Source organism: Bufo gargarizans, chromosome 10 (assembly GCF_014858855.1).
Source record: "Bufo gargarizans isolate SCDJY-AF-19 chromosome 10, ASM1485885v1, whole genome shotgun sequence".
Classification (NCBI taxonomy): Eukaryota; Metazoa; Chordata; class Amphibia; order Anura; family Bufonidae; genus Bufo; species Bufo gargarizans.
The window spans coordinates 44,487,379-44,506,625 of record NC_058089.1 but is presented as its reverse complement, the minus strand read 5'-3'; positions in this window follow the sequence as shown (position 1 = coordinate 44,506,625).

The window sequence follows — 19,247 nt, the reverse complement described above, 5'->3', positions numbered from 1 at the left end:
AAAACATAATACAAAGAAGGCATGAGGATTTTTTTCTAAAACAATTGCCTGAACTCCTTTGTATTGTCCCCTCATATTAGCAGCATTGTCATAGCACTGACATCGAATGTTTGACACACACAGTCCATGTTGTTCTGTCAGTCTTTCCAAAACAACACTTGCAAGACCTTTTCCAGTTGTATCTGTAATAGCCAGAAATTCCAAAAAGCTTTCCTTGACTTCCACTGTTTTGCTAACATCATCGATGTCTGCATATCGCAGTACAAGTAACAACTGCTCTTGTTTGGAGATGTCTCGTGTGCAGTCTACAATGATGCTAAAATATTTAGCTTGTCTCAACATTTTTATGATTATTTTAATCACTGCATCGGCAATTAAACCCAGAAATTTGTTTTGCGTATCCTCGCTCAGATAATTCGCATTGGTTCCTTCTTTGGCACGTTGCAAGTGTTCCTTCAGAACCAGATCAAATTCAGAGATCAGCTCCAGTAATTGGAGAAAAATACCATTATGTTCTGTGAACACAGTATATGATGATCCTCTGAATGGCAGATTGTTTTTTGCCATCCAGCGAATTACTTTCAGTAGCCGCAATAATACTATGCTCCATCTTTGTTCTTCCAAATGGAGTTATCGACACAAATCTTTGTCAATGGTAGTTTCTTTTTTTATGCTTTATTCCAGATCTTTCCATTTTGCATAATTAGACAGGTGGCTGCTAGATATTTCATGGGAATGCAAGGATCCCTGACATGCTTCCAGTCTCTAAATCCATTTGGGCTTGAGAAATCTGATTTAGCTTCATTGTCAAATAGCCTGCAACAAAAACAGTATATGGAATCTCCAGGCACTGAGTAAATGAGCCAATCTGATGGAACCCTTTGCCCAGTACCCAGCAATCTGTAATAATGACCAGACTAGAATCTTCTTTTTGTACTATCTGGAAAATCTGTAAGTGGAAAATCTTCCAGCTTCACTTGCTTAGGGCCCCTTTTGATACTTTGGCATCTCTGTAGATCAGTGATTACATCAGGCCATTCTGCTGGCTCTTCACTAAGCTCTGGAAGAGGTCAAGAATGACAGTACAAGGTTTACTGGTCTGGAGTCTGGAGGGTCTACAACCAGTTCACTGACTTCTTCAAAGCTCGAACATGCTTCTTGAGAGGTATTGACACTTGGTTGAATATCTGATGTAGTGCAAATAGAAGACTCTTCATTCTCCTTATGTGTACTTTTCCTGAAGAAGCGGTCAATGGAAGCTAGCTTTTTGATTTTGTCTTCCAGTATCTGCTTCTCATTTTTAGGGGGCTTCCAGACTTGTGATTGTTGGTGGGAGGTGTCACCGCCAGCTCTGTGAGAAGGTCTGTTAGACGTTCTTTGCTACCTCTTGCATGACGTTCTTTGTTTTGGTTTCACTTTGTCATCTCCTTTCCTTCTCCCAGCTGTCACCTATTTGCACTGTTTGTCTCCCTTTATATTCCCTCCCATACTGCCTTACTTTGCGGTTTATACTTCTTCCTGAATGAGTTGTTCACTGCTGGATACTACTTCTCCTGATTCCTCAGATAAGTCTGTTTCCTTTATTTGTGTTTCCTTGCTGGCTTGATTGTAGGTGACTCCGTCCGTATTAAGTGCAGGGAGCCGGTGGTCATGTCCCCTCACTATTATAGGGTTTTCAGGTGTCACATAGTATAAGGTACGTGGGCATGCATTTGTCTACCATAAAGACCTTTGCATGGGCATAGCAGTCAGGGAGAGCTCTAGGGGTTTTAATGGGGCTCACCCATATGCTCCTCAGTTTGGGATCAAGCCAGTCGGATGTTTATTTATAAGTTCCAGCTTTCTGCAACACCATCCGTGACAGGAGGTGATTGTTGACCTGCCAATTCTTGGTCTTAATCCCTATTAATTTTGGCCTAAAAATAAAAAAAATGAAGGCCATTCTCTTCTGTAGCTGTGACAATGCAATATTTATTGTAACATATTGGGTTAAAAAAATTACATTGGAGGGTTACTCCAATGTAATTTTTTTAACCCAATATGTTTATTTTTTTTATTTGACAGTATTATGCAATTAAAAATGTAATGTACTTATTTGAAATCAGCAGAAATGGATTAAAGAAGGTGCTCAAACACCATAAATACTTGTCAACCGAACACTTGTTCAGACAAATGCCTCCTGACTCCAGCATGCTCATGCATGCTCTGCTGAGTATGCATGTGTTTTAACTGTGGAGAGGAAACATAGAAACATAGAATGTGTTGGCAGATAAGAACCATTTGGCCCATCTAGTCTGCCCAATAAGGAGTGTAAGATACTGTCAGACAAAGGGGAACATAGAATCAAGCATGAACAAATAATCTTACGTCTTGCCAACATCATGAAGGGAAGGTTGGGAGGCCCTACATACACATAGGATGTTATTACGTATAAGATTGGAATGACAGAATGACAACCCTATTGTTCACTTAATAAGGGCTCACGCAAACGTGAAATACAGCCGTTGTTTGGGCCATATTTTACGGCCGGCATACGGCCTCATTGAGTTCAAGTTCATGTGAAAAAAATTCACCGCCTGTCCTATTGTGATCTGTATTTTACGGATCAGAATGGGTGTTTCAATGCGCAGTCCAAGGAAACCTTGGACAGCACATGGACACATATGGGTGGCAGCTATGTACAGGTCCTTCTAAAAAAATTAGCATATTGTGATAAAGTTCATTATTTTCTGTAATGTACTGATAAACATTAGACTTTCATATATTTTAGATTTATTACACACCAACTGAAGTAGTTCAAGCCTTTTATTGTTTTAATATTGATGATTTTGGCATACAGCTCATGAAAACCCAAATTTCCTATCTCAAAAAATTAGCACATTTCATCCGACCAATAAAAGAAAAGTGTTTTTAATACAAAAAAAGTCAACCTTCAAATAATTATGTTCAGTTATGCACTCAATACTTGGTCGGGAATCCTTTTGCAGAAATGACTGCTTCAATGCGGCGTGGCATGGAGGCAATCAGCCTGTGGCACTGCTGAGGTGTTATGGAGGCCCAGGATGCTTCGATAGCGGCCTTAAGCTCATCCAGAGTGTTGGGTCTTGCGTCTCTCAACTTTCTCTTCCCAATATCCCACAGATTCTCTATGGGGTTCAGGTCAGGAGAGTTGGCAGGCCAATTGAGCACAGTAATACCATGGTCAGTAAACCATTTACCAGTGGTTTTGGCACTGTGAGCAGGTGCCAGGTCGTGCTGAAAAACAAAATCTTCATCTCCATAAAGCTTTTCAGCAGATGGAAGCATGAAGTGCTCCAAAATCTCCTGATAGCTAGCTGCATTGACCCTGCCCTTGATAAAACACAGTGGACCAACACCAGCAGCTGACATGGCACCCCAGACCATCACTGACTGTGGGTACTTGACACTGGACTTCAGGCATTTTGGCATTTCCCTCTCCCCAGTCTTCCTCCAGACTCTGGCACCTTGATTTCCGAATGACATGCAAAATTTGCTTTCATCCGAAAAAAGTACTTTGGACCACTGAGCAACAGTCCAGTGCTGCTTCTCTGTAGCCCAGGTCAGGCGCTTCTGCCGCTGTTTCTGGTTCAAAAGTGGCTTGACCTGGGGAATGCGGCACCTGTAGCCCATTTCCTGCACACGCCTGTACACGGTGGCTCTGGATGTTTCTACTCCAGACTCAGTCCACTGCTTCCGCAGGTCCCCCAAGGTCTGGAATCGGTCCTTCTCCACAATCTTCCTCAGGGTCCGGTCACCTCTTCTCGTTGTGCAGCGTTTTCTGCCACACTTTTTCCTTCCCACAGACTTCCCACTGAGGTGCCTTGATACAGCACTCTGGGAACAGCCTATTCGTTCAGAAATTTCTTTGTGTCTTACCCTCTTGTTTGAGAGTGTCAATGATGGCCTTCTGGACAGCAGTCAGGTCGGCAGTCTTACCCATGATTGCGGTTTTGAGTAATGAACCAGGCTGGGAGTTTTTAAAAGCCTCAGGAATCTTTTGCAGGTGTTTAGAGTTAATTAGTTGATTCAGATGATTAGGTTAATAGCTCGTTTAGAGAACCTTTTCATGATATGCTAATTTTTTTAGATAGGAATTTGGGGTTTTCATGAGTTGTATGCCAAAATCATCAATATTAAAACAATAAAAGGCTTGAACTACTTCAGTTGGTGTGTAATGAATCTAAAATATATGAAAGTCTAATGTTTATCAGTACATTACAGAAAATAATGAACTTTATCACAATATGCTAATTTTTTGAGAAAGACCTGTATTTATTTATTTTTTCTTCTCTGTGGTACGAGCAAAATGAATAAACAACGTCATAATTTAGCAAATAATGCCAGAAATAACTGTAGGTCATTCACCAATCCACGTATAGATCGTAGGTCCCAGATAAGAAATATAGGTTTCTGTGACTGCGGTGACACATTGTTATCACACAAAAGTGGTGAGCTTCAGATGGTTAGTTCAGATGACTTGGTATTTGTAAGCTTGCGTGCATCAGTACCTAAAGGTATTAGAAGTAAACACAATGTAGATAAACTGCCCCTACCAATATCACCTATTCAGTCCCTTCCAGGGTAATCACCTCAAAAGGTCAACCCTGGGGAGCTGTTCCCTACCAGCATGACATTGATCTGTCACCATATTTAAGAAAATTGGTAAATTTTTCACTTCACATATGAAAAACTAAATATATAGCAGCTGTACATATGTGATGTGACCCAATAAATATCAATATGAATAGTGATAGCACTATGCTGCTGCCTGCCCCTGTGCCCCCAATGCCCAATAAATATCAATATGATGATATTTTAATTTGGGGCACAGCAGGGCAGGCTGCAGCAGACTATGACACAGGTTGGACATGCTGAGCCTTTTATAGTTCTTTGCCCGCCTTATACTCCTTCCCTGTACTGCCCTCTGGTAAGCAGTAATAATAGACTGGACATGCTGAGCCTTGTAGACAGTTCTCTTAGAGAACTACAAGGCTCAGTCAGCAGTGAGTCTGTCATTACTGATATCTGAACCAATGTCTCTCTTCCCTCTCACAGCATGCAGTTTCACAGACACACCGACTGCAGCTTCATCCACCACTTCTATACTTATCCCTGAATTCTATATTATTTTTTTAGACAGAAGAGACTTCTGACTATTTACAGACTATGTAGGCAATTTACAAAGTGCGGCACGCCAGTTTTAGGCATTAAAAAAGTCGCACCCTCTGCAGAAAATAAATTCTGCCTGCAGACTACCTAAATAAATGGAAACACCAAATTAGACCCTTATATTCAGACCCCAGATTAGACCGCCAAATTAGTTTAGGCCCCAGAATAGATCCTAAATAAAATCAGAGCCCCAGACTAGACTACTAAATTCGGAACTTAGACCAGAACCACTAAATTAACTCTTACCCCACACAATGTATAGATAAATTATTCGGATCCCCCCCAGTATACCTCAGGCTTAGGCTACCACATACATACATGTATATGGATGAGGAAATGAAATGCACAGCAAGCAGTAAAGCAAATATTCCTAAATGCTCAGTCAGCATGTGACATGTTGACTGAGCCTTTAGGAATATTTGCTTTACTGCTTGCTGTGCATTTCTTTTCCTCATCCATATACAGTGCTGCCCAAATTTTGACTTAAAGTTACTTTTATTCAACCAGCAAGTAATTTATTGAGGGGAAATGGCATAGGTGTCTCCCAAAGGATAATAAGACTATGTGCAAGAGGCATTACTGTGGAAAACAAACATTTCTCAGCTTTTATTTACATTTGAGCAAAAAATACAAGATGTTCCGCACTGTGGAAAATCTCAGAGGACGTGGTCGGAAGCCAAAAGTGACACCTGTGCTGGCCAGGAGGATAGTTAGAGAGGTGACAAAGAATCCAAGGATCACCAAGAAGGCAATCCTAGTGAATCTGGGCTCTGCTGGTGGCAATGTGTCAAGGCAGACAATCCAATGGACACTGCACACTGCTGGGTTCCACAGATGCAGACCAGGTACATAAAAGCTCGCTTGGCCTTTGTAAAAGCTCATCTGGACAAAGAAGAAGACTTCTGGTCTTCTGTGTTATGGTCAGATGAAACAAAAATTTAATTATTTGGTCACAATGATGTTTTCTTTATTTGACGTAAAAAAGGAGAAGCCTTCAACCCAAAGAACACCATCCTCACTGTCAAACATGGTGGTGGGAACCTAATGCTTTTGGGGTGTTTTAAGCCAATGGACCAGGGAACCTAATCACAGTAAACGGCACCGTGAAAAAAGAGCAATACATGAGGATTCTCAACTACAACATCAGGCAGTCTGCAGAGAAACTTGGCCTTGGGCACCAGTGGACATTTCAGCATGACAATGACCCAAAACACACAGCAAAAGTGGTGAAGAAATGGTTAGCAGACAACAACATTAACGTTTTGGAGTGGCCCAGCCAGAGTCCAGACTTGAATCCAATTGAGAATCTGTGGAGGGAGCTAAAGATCAGGGTGATGGCAAGAAGACCCTCCAACCTGAAAGATTTGGAGCTCATTGCTAAAGATGAATCTGCAAAAATACCTGTGGAGACATGCAAAAAGCTGGGCTGCAATTATAGGAAGCGTTTAATTGCTGTAATAGCCAATAAAGGCTTTTCTGATTATTGAGAAGGGTATGAATAATTTTGGACTGGACACCTTTTGTTCAAATCTAAATAAAAACTGAGAAATGTTTATTTTCCACAATAATGCCTCTTGTACATCGTCTTATTGTCGTTTGGGAGACACCTATGTCATTTCCCGTAAAAAAATGACTTGCTGGTTGAATAAAAGTAACTTTAAGTCAAAATTTGCCAGGGGTATGAATAATTATGGGCAGCACTGTATATGTACATAGTATGAGGTAGCCTAAGCCTGAGGTATACTGGGGGAGGTCTAAGGAATTCCCCCCACAAAGAGGTTTGTTGCTTATTTCATTATTCTCCTATTAGTGGAGGCTGGGGGGATCCCTCCCCAAAAAACACCACACCATGCATTAGTCAGTGTCCCTTGGCTGCCATGTTGCTGGTCATACCTGCCTAAACTCCTGGTTTCTTCCAGCTCGGCTGCTATGCTGTACTGTCTTCTGCAGCTGCGCTGCTGATCAGCTCCAACCACCGCTCCACCCCTGCTGTGATCCGTCCACAGTCCTTCAGTCCTCCTCCAATTTGTCTTGCAGGCCTGGAGATCCTGTGAGAAGGCAGCGGCAGAGCAGCGGTAAATGTTTAAAGGGACCGACGCATAAACGAGTGGGCCCCGGCACTTGCCTGGGTATGCCGGGTGCTGACGCCAGCCCTGGCTCTCACTATAAAAGTTGATAGTGAGAGAGCACAGCAGGGCAGGAGGCTTTCCATATCACAGGCTGATCATACTGTTGCATTTTCTTTAAGTGGACTGAGCTGCACCAGGACAGAACTGCGAAGTCCTCCCTTCCAGATCTCACAGGAAATTCCTGGACATGAGTAAGCAGTCAGTTCACTCGAATTCACCTTTCCTCCAGGGAACCTTATGAGAAATCAAGGTGCCGCCAATAGTGAAGTACAATCACAAAAGAAATTTCCTGTGAGATCTGGAAGGGAGGACTTTGCAGTTCTGTCCTGGTGCAGCGCTGTCCACTTAAAGAAAACGCGTCTATAGATGTGAACATTGCCCACTTCACTATTGGAATTCGCAACGCACCAAAAGAAAGGCAACGTACTAAAGGCTGCTTTATATATATAATATATATATATTTTATTTGCATTGATCACACTGTTGGCCCATCTGCTCTTTATCATACTTCATGGTGTCAGCGCAGCCAGGGCCACCAGCAGGGAAGTTACTAAACTGTCAGGGGAAGCAAGGGCCAGCTCCCAGCTACCAACACCGCTGTTATCAGGTGCTGGACTGCAGCACTGGCACACATCATTTTACTTTGGTGAAAAGGACAGCACAATACCTTCCTTGCAGGGCTTGTTCCTTTCTCCAAAGTAAACTTAAGGGAGACTGTCACCTAATCTGAGCCTTTTAGACTGCTCAGATCAGATTATAGACTCCTTTGCCCTCATTACAATGGTACCTTTATTTGTTCTGTCCCTCGCGGAGATCTTCCAAAAAAGTATTTTAAAACTTATGCTAATGAGGTTTGGCAATTGCCCAGGGGCGGCGTTACTGCAGCAAGTGCCCAGGCCCCTCTGTGATGTTCCTAGAAAAGCACACCTATTTCTCCCCTCTGGCCCGCCCTTGTTTCCTAAAAAACACTCCCATATCCAACTTTTCATTAAGTCCCAGGGGCCCCTTCGCTCTGGAACGGAGTATACACCTTCCTTCTCTCCTCAGTATTTCTCGCTCTGTCGCCCCCTTGTGGTAGAGGTGACACTACCTCCACTCCTGCAAACCTCAGGACTCTACGATCTCCAGCATGGTCCTCGTTCACATGTTGTACAAGGCGGAGGACCCCTCTGCCAGTATTTAAGGTATGTAAATGTTCACGGAACCTCTCAAACATACTGCTGATGGTTTTTCCGATATAGAATCTCCTGCATATACAGGATATTACATCCACCACAAACTTAGTTCGACAAGTAATCAATGTGTTCACCCTGTGTCTCAAACCCCCAAAGGACAACAGATCCCACTGGGGGTTAAAGGCACAGAACAAGCAATTTCCACAGCATTTATTGCCCTTAGGCTGAAAGCTGTCTAGCCACGTAGTTGCCCCACGTACAGTGAAGCGACTCCAGACCAACCTGTCTTTCAGAGTATGAATTTTTTTTAAACGCAATTAACGGGTGAATATCCCTTATACTCTCCAAGCTCTCATGCTTCTTCAGCAACTCCCAGTGGGTCCTCACTACTTTTTTAATAAGCGCCCCGCCATCGTACTGAACTTAAATGGAAAAAACAAAAGATTTTGAAATTATACGCCCTTCTTTTTTATCTTTTTTTCCTGCGGATTTTCCTGAACTCAATCAGTAACCCTAGAAAGGGCCTCATTCAACAGGGCCGAGGGATAGCCCCTAGCAGACAGGCAGCCCCTAAGGTCCTTAGCCTGTCTCCTGAAACTCTCCTCGGTCCCGTTGATGCGCCGCATCTGACAAACTGACCATAGGGGACACCTTTCTTAACGTGAATCGGATGGTAGCTAGAAAATTGTAAGAGAGTTAGTTGCCATGGGCTTGCGGTAGCCCTCGGCAACCAGCTCCCCCCCCCCTGTACGGATATGATATTTGTATGATATGGATATTTTGTATGTGAATTTCATGTTCATGGTATTTACGGTATTAAGATTAATGTAAGGGAGGAAAGGGTTGGTTGTGGAGTAGATGTAACAATCCTCGAACCTTGCCAAAAATAAATTGGCAAAGGTACATGCGACGGGGGTCCCCATTGCCGTACCAGACTTTTGAGTATACCATGAATCCCCAAAGACGAAGGCATTATTTTTCAGAACCAAGCCTAAGCTTTCTCTGCTAAAATTCCTGGGGGGATCTGAGTATATAGGCTTTCCCCATCCTGGGACATTAAGCAATAATCCCCCTGCCACGCCAAGGATTTCAGTGTTCGGAGGAGATCGGCGGTGTTCCTGAGGGAAGAAGGGGCCTTACTGACCATATGCCTTAGCAACCAAGGTATTTTGAGAGTGGTTCGGTCACCGACCGGACCCCCGAGACAATGGGTCTGCGACTTATGGATCTTTGAGAGGAAATACCACGCTGGCTTAATAGGGAACAGCGGGAGGAGAGATTCGGCTTTTTTCCTGGATAATACACCTCCCACAACCTGTCTGTGGAAAAAAACTCGTAGTGTATTCTGGATCTTAATGGTCGGATCTAACTTCAATTTCGCATAGACGCTCGTGTCATCGAGTTGCCTCCTCGCCTCTGTAACATAATACTCTCTTGAGAGCAAAACCACGTTACTCCCCTTGTCTGCCAGTTTTACAACAATGGCTTTACAATTTTATAACCATCTGAGTGCTTTTTCCTCTTTCTCGGTATGTTTCTGCCCGTACGGCCTTTATTTCCATCTACAGGCAACATTCTGGTGCACATGCGAGGCCTGGGCTATATTAGACAGTCTTGGGTGTGGCTCAGAGCTCTCTACCTCCTCCCATTGTAAGCATGGCTGCATGCTGGAGGTTACTGGGAGTTTGCTGTGAGTCAGACCTTGCGTTCCTGTAATTTGCCCACTGGCTCCTGCTATTGCCGATACGGCACAGGTAGGTTTAGCATTAGGTCCCGAGCTACTTGAGAAACCTTGGCGCGGTGCTCGGGCTCAGACATGTCCTCCACAGTAGGATATGTTGGCTAATCTCATATCAGTATGAGGGTTTAGTAAGACCGCAGAGTGCACCTGTGTTTGTAAAAGTTATTGTTATTTTGTTTTATTGTTTATCACATCCACACATTTGCTTCCTGTGTAGGATGTCTATTGTGGTAATTGTGGTCCTCTGCGGTCATTCTCCATTGTATGCATTTTTGCTGGGGATTGCCATTAGCAAGTGAAGGATCTGCCCCCCCCCCCCCCCCCCCCCCCCGGTATAGATGCGCCACTGCATATGGGGTTGAGCACGTCCTGCTTTTCATTACCATGCCAATTTGTAGTTCAGATATGTGCCCCCTCACAGTAGTTATGCCAGATATGTGCCCTCTCACAGTAATTATGCCAGATATGTGCCCCCTCACAGTAGTAATGGCCAGATATGTGCCCCTCACAGTACTAATGCCCACCTTATGGCCCCTCACAGTGGTCCCTTCAAAATAGTTATGTCCTTCTTGTGACCCCTCACAGCAGTTATGCCCAACTTTGTTCCTGTCACAGTAGTTATGCACAATTTTGTGCCTCCTCACAGTAGTTATGCCCAGATATGTGCCCCCTCACAGTAGTTATGCCCAGATATGTGCCCCCTCACAGTAGTTATGCCCAGATATGTGCCCCCTTACAGTAGTTATGCCCAGATATGTGCCCCCTCACAGTAGTTATGCCCACTTTTGTGCCCCCTCACAGTAGTTATGCCCAGATATGTGCCTCCTCACATACTTACCTTCTTTGATGACACACTCTCATACTCACATCGCGCTGCTGGAGGCCGATTCCCGGGCCTTCAGCGCTCCTCCAACAGCCAGCAGCGCGATGTGCGTCGAGCAGGGGGAGTGCTGGAGTTAAGAAGAAAAGAAAAGTGAAGCAGGGAGCGGAAAGGGCTCCCTGTTTCACTCTGAAACAAACAGCCCGGTAGTGACAAGTATTGCCAAGTGAGTGCGCCCCCCCCCCCCCCTTCCTTGCCTCTGCACTCCCCCTGCCTCCTGCGGCACCTCATTTTTGAAGAGCGCTCTGACGGGGCCCGGCATTCTCACTGTTCTTCACATTACATGTGAGTGCAGCGGGCCCCCTTCCCCCTCCATGCCCGGTTGCAGTCGTACCCTCTGCGACTGCGATCGTTACGCGCCTGCTTTTTTTGGAAGATCTCCACGAGGGACAGAACAAATAAAGGTACTATTATAATGTGGGAAAATAGTCTATAACCTGATCTGAGCAGTCTAAAAGGCTCAGATTAGGTGACAGACTCCCTTTCACGGACCCCACATGACCAGACCCTCACAAACCCCTGCGAACTGACTATCTCACCTACAGACGTGGACAAAATTGTTGGTACCCTTTGGTCAATGAAAGAAAAAGTCACAATGGTCACAGAAATAACTTTAATCTGACAAAAGTAATAATAAATTAAAATTCTATAAATGTTAACCAATGAAAGTCAGACATTGTTTTTCAACCATGCTTCAACAGAATTATGTAAAAAAATAAACTCATGAAACAGGCATGGACAAAAATGATGGTACCCCTAACTTAATATTTTGTTGCGCAACCTTTTGAGGCAATCACTGCAATCAAACGCTTCCTGTAACTGTCAATGAGACATCTGCACCTCTCAGCAGGTATTTTGGCCCACTCCTCATGAGCAAACTGCTCCAGTTGTGTCCGGTTTGAAGGGTGCCTTTTCCAGACTGCATGTTTCAGCTCCTTCCAAAGATGCTCAATAGGATTGAGGTCAGGGCTCATAGAAGGCCACTTTAGAATAGTCCAATTTTTTCCTCTTAGCCATTCTTGGGTGTTTTTAGCGGTGTGTTTTGGGTCATTGTCCTGTTGCAAGACCCATGACCTGCGACTGAGACCAAGCTTTCTGACACTGGCTAGTACATTTCTCTCTAGAATTCCTTGATAGTCTTGAGATTTCATTGTACCCTGCACAGATTCAAGACACCCTGTGCCAGACGCAGCAAAGCAGCCCCAGAACATAACAGAGCCTCCTCCATGTTTCACAGTAGGGACAGTGTTCTTTTCTTGATATGCTTCATTTTTTCGTCTGTGAACATACAGCTGATGTGCCTTGGCAAAAACTTCGATTTTTGTCTCATCTGTCCACAGGACATTCTCCCAGAAGCTTTGTGGCTTGTCAACATGTAGTTTGGCATATTCCAGTCTTGCTTTTTTATGATTCGTTTTCAACAATGGTGTCCTCCTTGGTCGTCTCCCATGTAGTCCACTTTGGCTCAAACAACGACGGATGGTGCGATCTGACACTGATGTTCCTTGAGCATGAAGTTCACCTTGAATCTCTTTAGAAGTCTTTCTAGGCTCTTTTGTTACCATTCGGATTATCCGTCTCTTAGATTTGTCATCAATTTTCCTCCTGCGGCCACGTCCAGGGAGGTTGGCTACAGTCCCATGGATCTTAAACTTATGAATAATATGTGCAACTGTACTCACAGGAACATCTAGTTGCTTGGAGATGGTCTTATAGCCTTTACCTTTAACATGCTTGTCTATAATTTTCTTTCTGATCTCTTGAGACAGCTCTTTCCTTTGCTTCCTCTGGTCCATGTCGAGTGTGGTACACACCATATCACCAAACAACACAGTGATTACCTGGAGCCATATATATAGGCCCAATGGCTGATTACAAGGTTGTAGACACCTGTGATGCTAATTAGTGGACACACCTTGAATTAACATGTCCCTTTGGTCACATTATGTTCTGTGTTTTCTAGGGGTACCATCATTTTTGTCCATGCCTGTTTCATGAGTTTATTTTTTTACATAATTCTGTTGAAGCATGGTTGAAAAACAATGTCTGACTTTCATTGGTTAACATTTATAGAATTTTAATTTATTATTACTTTTGTCAGATTAAAGTTATTTCTGTGACCATTGTGACTTTTTCTTTCATTGACCAAAGGGTACCAACAATTTTGTCCACGTCTGTATACTTCATACAGGTGTATAGAAGTAATGTCTCCCAGTGACGCCCCTTTCATTATCAGTGGCATTTCAAATTTCCCCAACCCCTCACCCCCCACATATGATGTGATGTCTCTCGAGGTTATATATGTGCTGGAGCGTTATAAGATGAGCGGCTGATATCAGTCACATAGGATGTTAATGTTGCCGGTGGCCTTGCTGTAATGTCATTATCATGTTGTCAGCCCTTCTCCTATCAGTAGGCCACCAGTACCAACTGCTGTCAGGTCCTTTGACATAGAGGTCACAACAGACTTAGTATTACCTTTTTTTATTTATTATTATTTCTTAATACTATAGGGGCAGCATTATTGTGTGGAGGCAGCAGTACTATACTGAGGGCATAAGTACTGTGAAGGGGTATAACTACTGGGTGGGAGCAGAAAGGGGGAATAACTATTGTGTGACACTGGGTGGGACTGGGGTATATAGAGCGGAGTTAGAGGCATGGCTTAGTGGAAATAAATTTGGTGTGGCACACTACACCTATTATCTCTCCTTTGGCTTTTCAGAAGTCAGGAGGTATGTTATGTGAACCACGCCTAATGGTTTGCTGACCCCGCCCACTTGGTGTGGTCCTGCCTCCTACCATTTTGGTCCCACCTACAAAATGGGGCCACTTTTATGCTTTTTTCCAGGGCCACTTTGAGTTCCCAATCCACCCCTGCATCAGGCTATTTGCACAAGAGAATCTCCACTGCATACTGCCACGGTATGTCGGTGCTTCGTCTTGGTCAACTGCTTGGTCTTCCTTATTGCCCTCCAGCTCCTCATGCTTCCTTCTGTTCCTCTCATGTTGCTTGGGAAGATAAACCACCTATTTCTGTATTCAATTCCTGGGTGTTAATTTCCTCTTCCTCTGCCAGTTCAGATTTATCAGCAACTGGCAACTGACAAAGGGGCCTCCTCAAAGGGCCTGAGTAAACTGCAGGTGTCACGTGTAAGCTGTCACTGGCTAACGTTGAATTTACACAGAAATCATTCATGGCCTTCTTCTGCTCATATGGTTGTTCCAACGTGTGGACACATTGCATATGAGGCTATGTTGGAGAAAACCATTCTGCCTTTTCAGCTAAAGGAGGGCTCTAATGCATGGCCATTTTCAGAATGTCTTCAAGTTGGATGGAAGACTTCAGGAACTGGTTTACAGATGGTTTAAAGATGTGAGCCATGCAGGGTGTATGTGTCAGCCCTCCTTGACGCAGCGCGACACAATGTTCTTCCCGTTATTGGTGACTATGGTTCCAATCTTCAGCTGGCGAGGAGACAAGTAAAATTAAATTTCTTGGTAAATGATGATGGGCAGTCCCTCCCCAGTGTGACTCAGTTTGATCAGGCTGGCCAGGTGTAGAACAGTGTGACACCGCTGTGCTCTGCATGTTGAAGGACCACTCTGAACTGTTGCTACAGTGGAGGCTGAGAGCAAGGTTGAGGATGAGAAGGTAGAGGAGGACATTGGTGCAGAAATCACAGCATGAGAACGCTGAGGCGGCATTGCCATCACCTGGCCACGTTGCTGGTGTGCCTGGGCCGGAACTAGATTTACCCAGTGGGCCGTAAAGGACATATATTGTTCTTAACCATACAGCTTCACATGTCGGCTCCATCATGAACTGTTGTAGTGTCCCACTACGTAAAGGTGGGCACTACTCAAGGGTCAATTGGGTCATGTTGTTCTCCACCTCCTGTGGAACATGGTCATGGTATTTTGTATTGCATTGTAATGTATATTTTCATGTTATCTCCTGTGTATCAGGCCTGCTAGGGGTGTAGTTTCTCCTCCCAAGCTGTAGAGGGAGCTAGGGAACCCCCTAGTATATATAGACGGGTTCAGTCCAGGAGAGGGAGTGTGTGGTTAGAAGCCAGTGTTGACTTTACTCAGGTAGTAGCTGAAGATCAGCTTCTAACATGCAGCTAGATAGCCCAAGTTCCTAGCCTGCAACCAGGAGAAGAAGTTTCCTCCTGAAGTCTCCTGCATCTAGCAAAGTACAGAGCAGTGCCAATCTTATCCGGCCAAGTAAAAAAGCTGAAGGGCAGAAGGTTATTTACAGCAAGAGGATTTATACCAGAGGAAGGTTTCCCTACCCAAGGATAAAGCCAGCTATTAGGCATACGGACCTTGGAGAAAGCCAGACAGGAGCTGAAGAAAGTACAGCCTGAACTGTGAGTTTGATTCCCTCTGAGTTGCCTTGCTAGGATTTTACCTGCCATATATGTCAAGCCTGCCTGTTACTAAATATTCTCTATATGGAACTGTTTGAAGCCTGTATATAGTTGAACTGTTCAGTAAAGAGGAATTCTAGTTCACTACAAACTTGTGTACCTCCATTATTCCTCCAACAAATCGGTGTGCCACAGTTACCGGCACTGGTGTCACGAACTGTAAGGGATCTTGCCAATGGCACGTTAAACTTCCAACACCCAGGGCACCTCACCTACCACCCGGCCTGGTCCCTATATCCAGAGAGTACCCCAGAGGATCTATGTGCCAGCCTCTCCATCACTGCTGTACGCCTGCCCAGGGTATATTAAAAATTGTGAGTACCAAGAGCAACCCTCGGTCCGTTAACTGTCCCCTGTGACCTCACACTCACTCCCCCTGAAGGACTGGCAAACTGCACTGTACCAGACACTGAGAGGGTCACAGACTGGCTCACCTTCTGCTGTACGTTTGTATGCAGAGCTGGTACAGCTTTTTTAGAGAGGTAGTGATGGCTTGGGACTCTCCACCTTGGCTTGGCACAAGCCATTAGTCCTCTGAAATGTGCGGAGTAAATCACATGGAAAGGGAGGGACTGTAGTTCCCATCATCTACTGGTCCTGATGCTCTTACTCCTACTTACGCGTTTCGCCAGCAATCAATCACTGAGGCGAAAGAGACAACAGTATGCGTCACAATTACTGTACTTCCCCTTTAAGAGCAGGGATGTGGTGTGTTAATCAACACTGTCTACTACTAATGTCCTTTTGGACTCAATTACACCACTTTTCCTGCACCTACCTACTTAACTAAGACTTAACTTTTATTTCTTATTATTTAATACTTATGGTGTAAATAACTAGTTTTGTTAAAATTCTCAGTAGTCACTGGCCATTTATATATCCCTTTAGAACACCCTGTCAGGACTGTCATCTGACTGGGTTTCAATTCACACTTTTGCCAGCAGGCTGTGCGCTTGCCTGTATTTTATGTTTGCTCAGTGCGATTCATTTTATTATACTGTTAAGGCTCAGTGATATACTGCCATAAAAATCAGAGCCTCACGCTGCCCCCCGACATGTTTCGCCGTATCACGGCGTCTTCAGGGGTTAGGGCAGAGTGTACTCTGCACTCTGCCCTAACCCCTGAAGACGCCGTGATACGGCGAAACATGTCGGGGGGCAGCGTGAGGCTCTGATTTTTATGGCAGTATATCACTGAGCCTTAACAGTATAATAAAATGAATCGCACTGAGCAAACATAAAATACAGGCAAGCGCGCAGCCTGCTGGCAAAAGTGTGAATTGAAACCCAGTCAGATGACAGTCCTGACAGGGTGTTCTAAAGGGATATATAAATGGCCAGTGACTACTGAGAATTTTAACAAAACTAGTTATTTACACCATAAGTATTAAATAATAAGAAATAAAAGTTAAGTCTTAGTTAAGTAGGTAGGTGCAGGAAAAGTGGTGTAATTGAGTCCAAAAGGACATTAGTAGTAAACAGTATGCGTCCACTCCTCCAACAGAGTGGAAGTTGACCCATCATCACTGAGTTGCTGCAGTTCCTTAACTCTTCCACTTTGCAATAAAACCACTCATAGTTGATCATGGATTATCTAGGAGGGAAGACATTTCCTGAAACTAATTTGTTGCAACAGTGGCATCCTATTACAGGACCATGCTAGAATTCACTGAGTTCTTGAGAACAACCAATCTTTCACATATGTTTGTAAAGGCAGCCTGCATGGCTAGGTGCTGGATAACAGATGCTGCAATGGGACTGAATGACTTGGAGTTGAATTTAGTCATTAAGAGCTATGTTCCCATACTTTTGTCCATTCCATTCCATCCGTTCATTCCAAGTCTAAGGCAACTTTCACACTTGTGTTAAGTCCGGTATTGAGATCTGGCAGAGGATCTCAATACTGGAATTAAACAGATCCTTTTTGATTTTGCATATCAAGATGCATCCGTTCCGTTAGGATGCAGTTGTGTGAAATCAAATGGGAGAAAAAAATGATCCATCACTAATTACATTGAAAATCAATGGGTGACGGATTCGTTTTTTTAGGCTCCTAAAACGGAATGCTGCTGGAACGGAAGGTATCCTGCTGCATCCTGAACTGATCTCTTTCCAAGTGTGAAAGTAGCCTAAGAATCACAGAGAATTATGTATACACATGTTTATGTAGCCATTACCTCCCCCTCTCCGAATGCAGGGGTGCCAGGCCTGCCATGGCTATATGTCTATTAGAGTGTAACCAACAAACACAATCATGGGTTTGTAAGGAACCGTACTCACTTGACCAGTGTACAAAGGCAGGGACACCACAAAGTTCATCAAAGTCTTCTTTATTTAGGCTTGTCCAAATACCTACAGCCAATAAATCTGGATCACAGCCGGGTCTAACAAACACAGCACGCACTGAAGTCCAGCAGCAGGATTAAATAGAATCCCTGGACATGAGCATGTCCCAAGTCCTGGACTGGAGCATGAGGAACAGGCACCCACCCAGCACATTGCCTGTTCCCAGTAAAAGCCCGACCCGGTCTAGCTGGAACCAGCTATGCTATCTATCATGGTGTCCACCAACTACCTTAGTGGATACCTAATCTAGGGGCCTTTACTCCATCAAGGCCGGTCACCTTGGTGGTACGTTCCCGGTGCAAATAAAACTTCTTTTAGAATGCTTCCTGCAGCATTCTGGGTGACACATAGCTCCCATCATAAATGACTCCTGTCACTGCCTCACATACCCCTTTTGTTCAAACCTGTAGGGGTGAACAAATACCATACAGTGGACTCTGGACAGGGCATCTGCATTCCCCTGCAGCGTCCCTGCCCTGTGTTCCACTGTAAACTAAAAATTTTGCATGGAGAGGAACCATCTGGTGACCCGAGCATTCCTCTCCTTCGCCTGACACATCCACGTGAGAGGTGATTGAACGGTCACCAGGCAGAATCTCCTCCCCAGCAGATAATAGCAGAGAGACTCGAATGCCCACTTTATGGCGAGGCACTCCCTCTCCACTATATTATACCTAGTTTCGGCTGGCATTAGCTTGCGGCTCAGGAAACAATGGGATGCTCCTCCCCATTAACCTCCTGAGACAGCACTGCACCTAGACCTACTTCAGAGGCATCTGTCTGTACAATAAACTCTTTATTGAAGTCGGGTGTAAACAGGACAGATGTCCCACACAACACCAACTTCAATGTCCTGAAGGCCTCCTCTGCCTGAACACCCCAGCAGACCATTACGGACTTCCGCCCTTTCAGGAGGTCTGTTAATGGAGATGACAATGTGGTAAAATTGAGAATAAACCTCCGGTAATATCCCACTAACCCTAGGAAAGCTTTTACCTGCTTCGTCGTAAGGGGCCGGGGCCAGTTCTGTATGGCTTCTATTTTATTTACCTGGGGTTTGATGACTCCCCATCCAATTACATACCCCAGGTACAGAGCTTCTTCCAACCCTATAGTACATTTCTTTGGGTTGGCGGTCAATCTCGCTTTCCAGAGAGAATATACCACCGCCTGCACCTTCGGTAAGTGACTCTCCCAGTCCGTGCTAAATACCACTATATCATCGAGGTTGGCTAAAGCATACTGACGATGGGGCCGGAGGATGATATCCATTAACCGCTGGAATGTGGTTGGAGCGCCATGTAAGCCAAAGGGCAACACCTTATATTGAAACCGCCCTTTTGGGGTAGA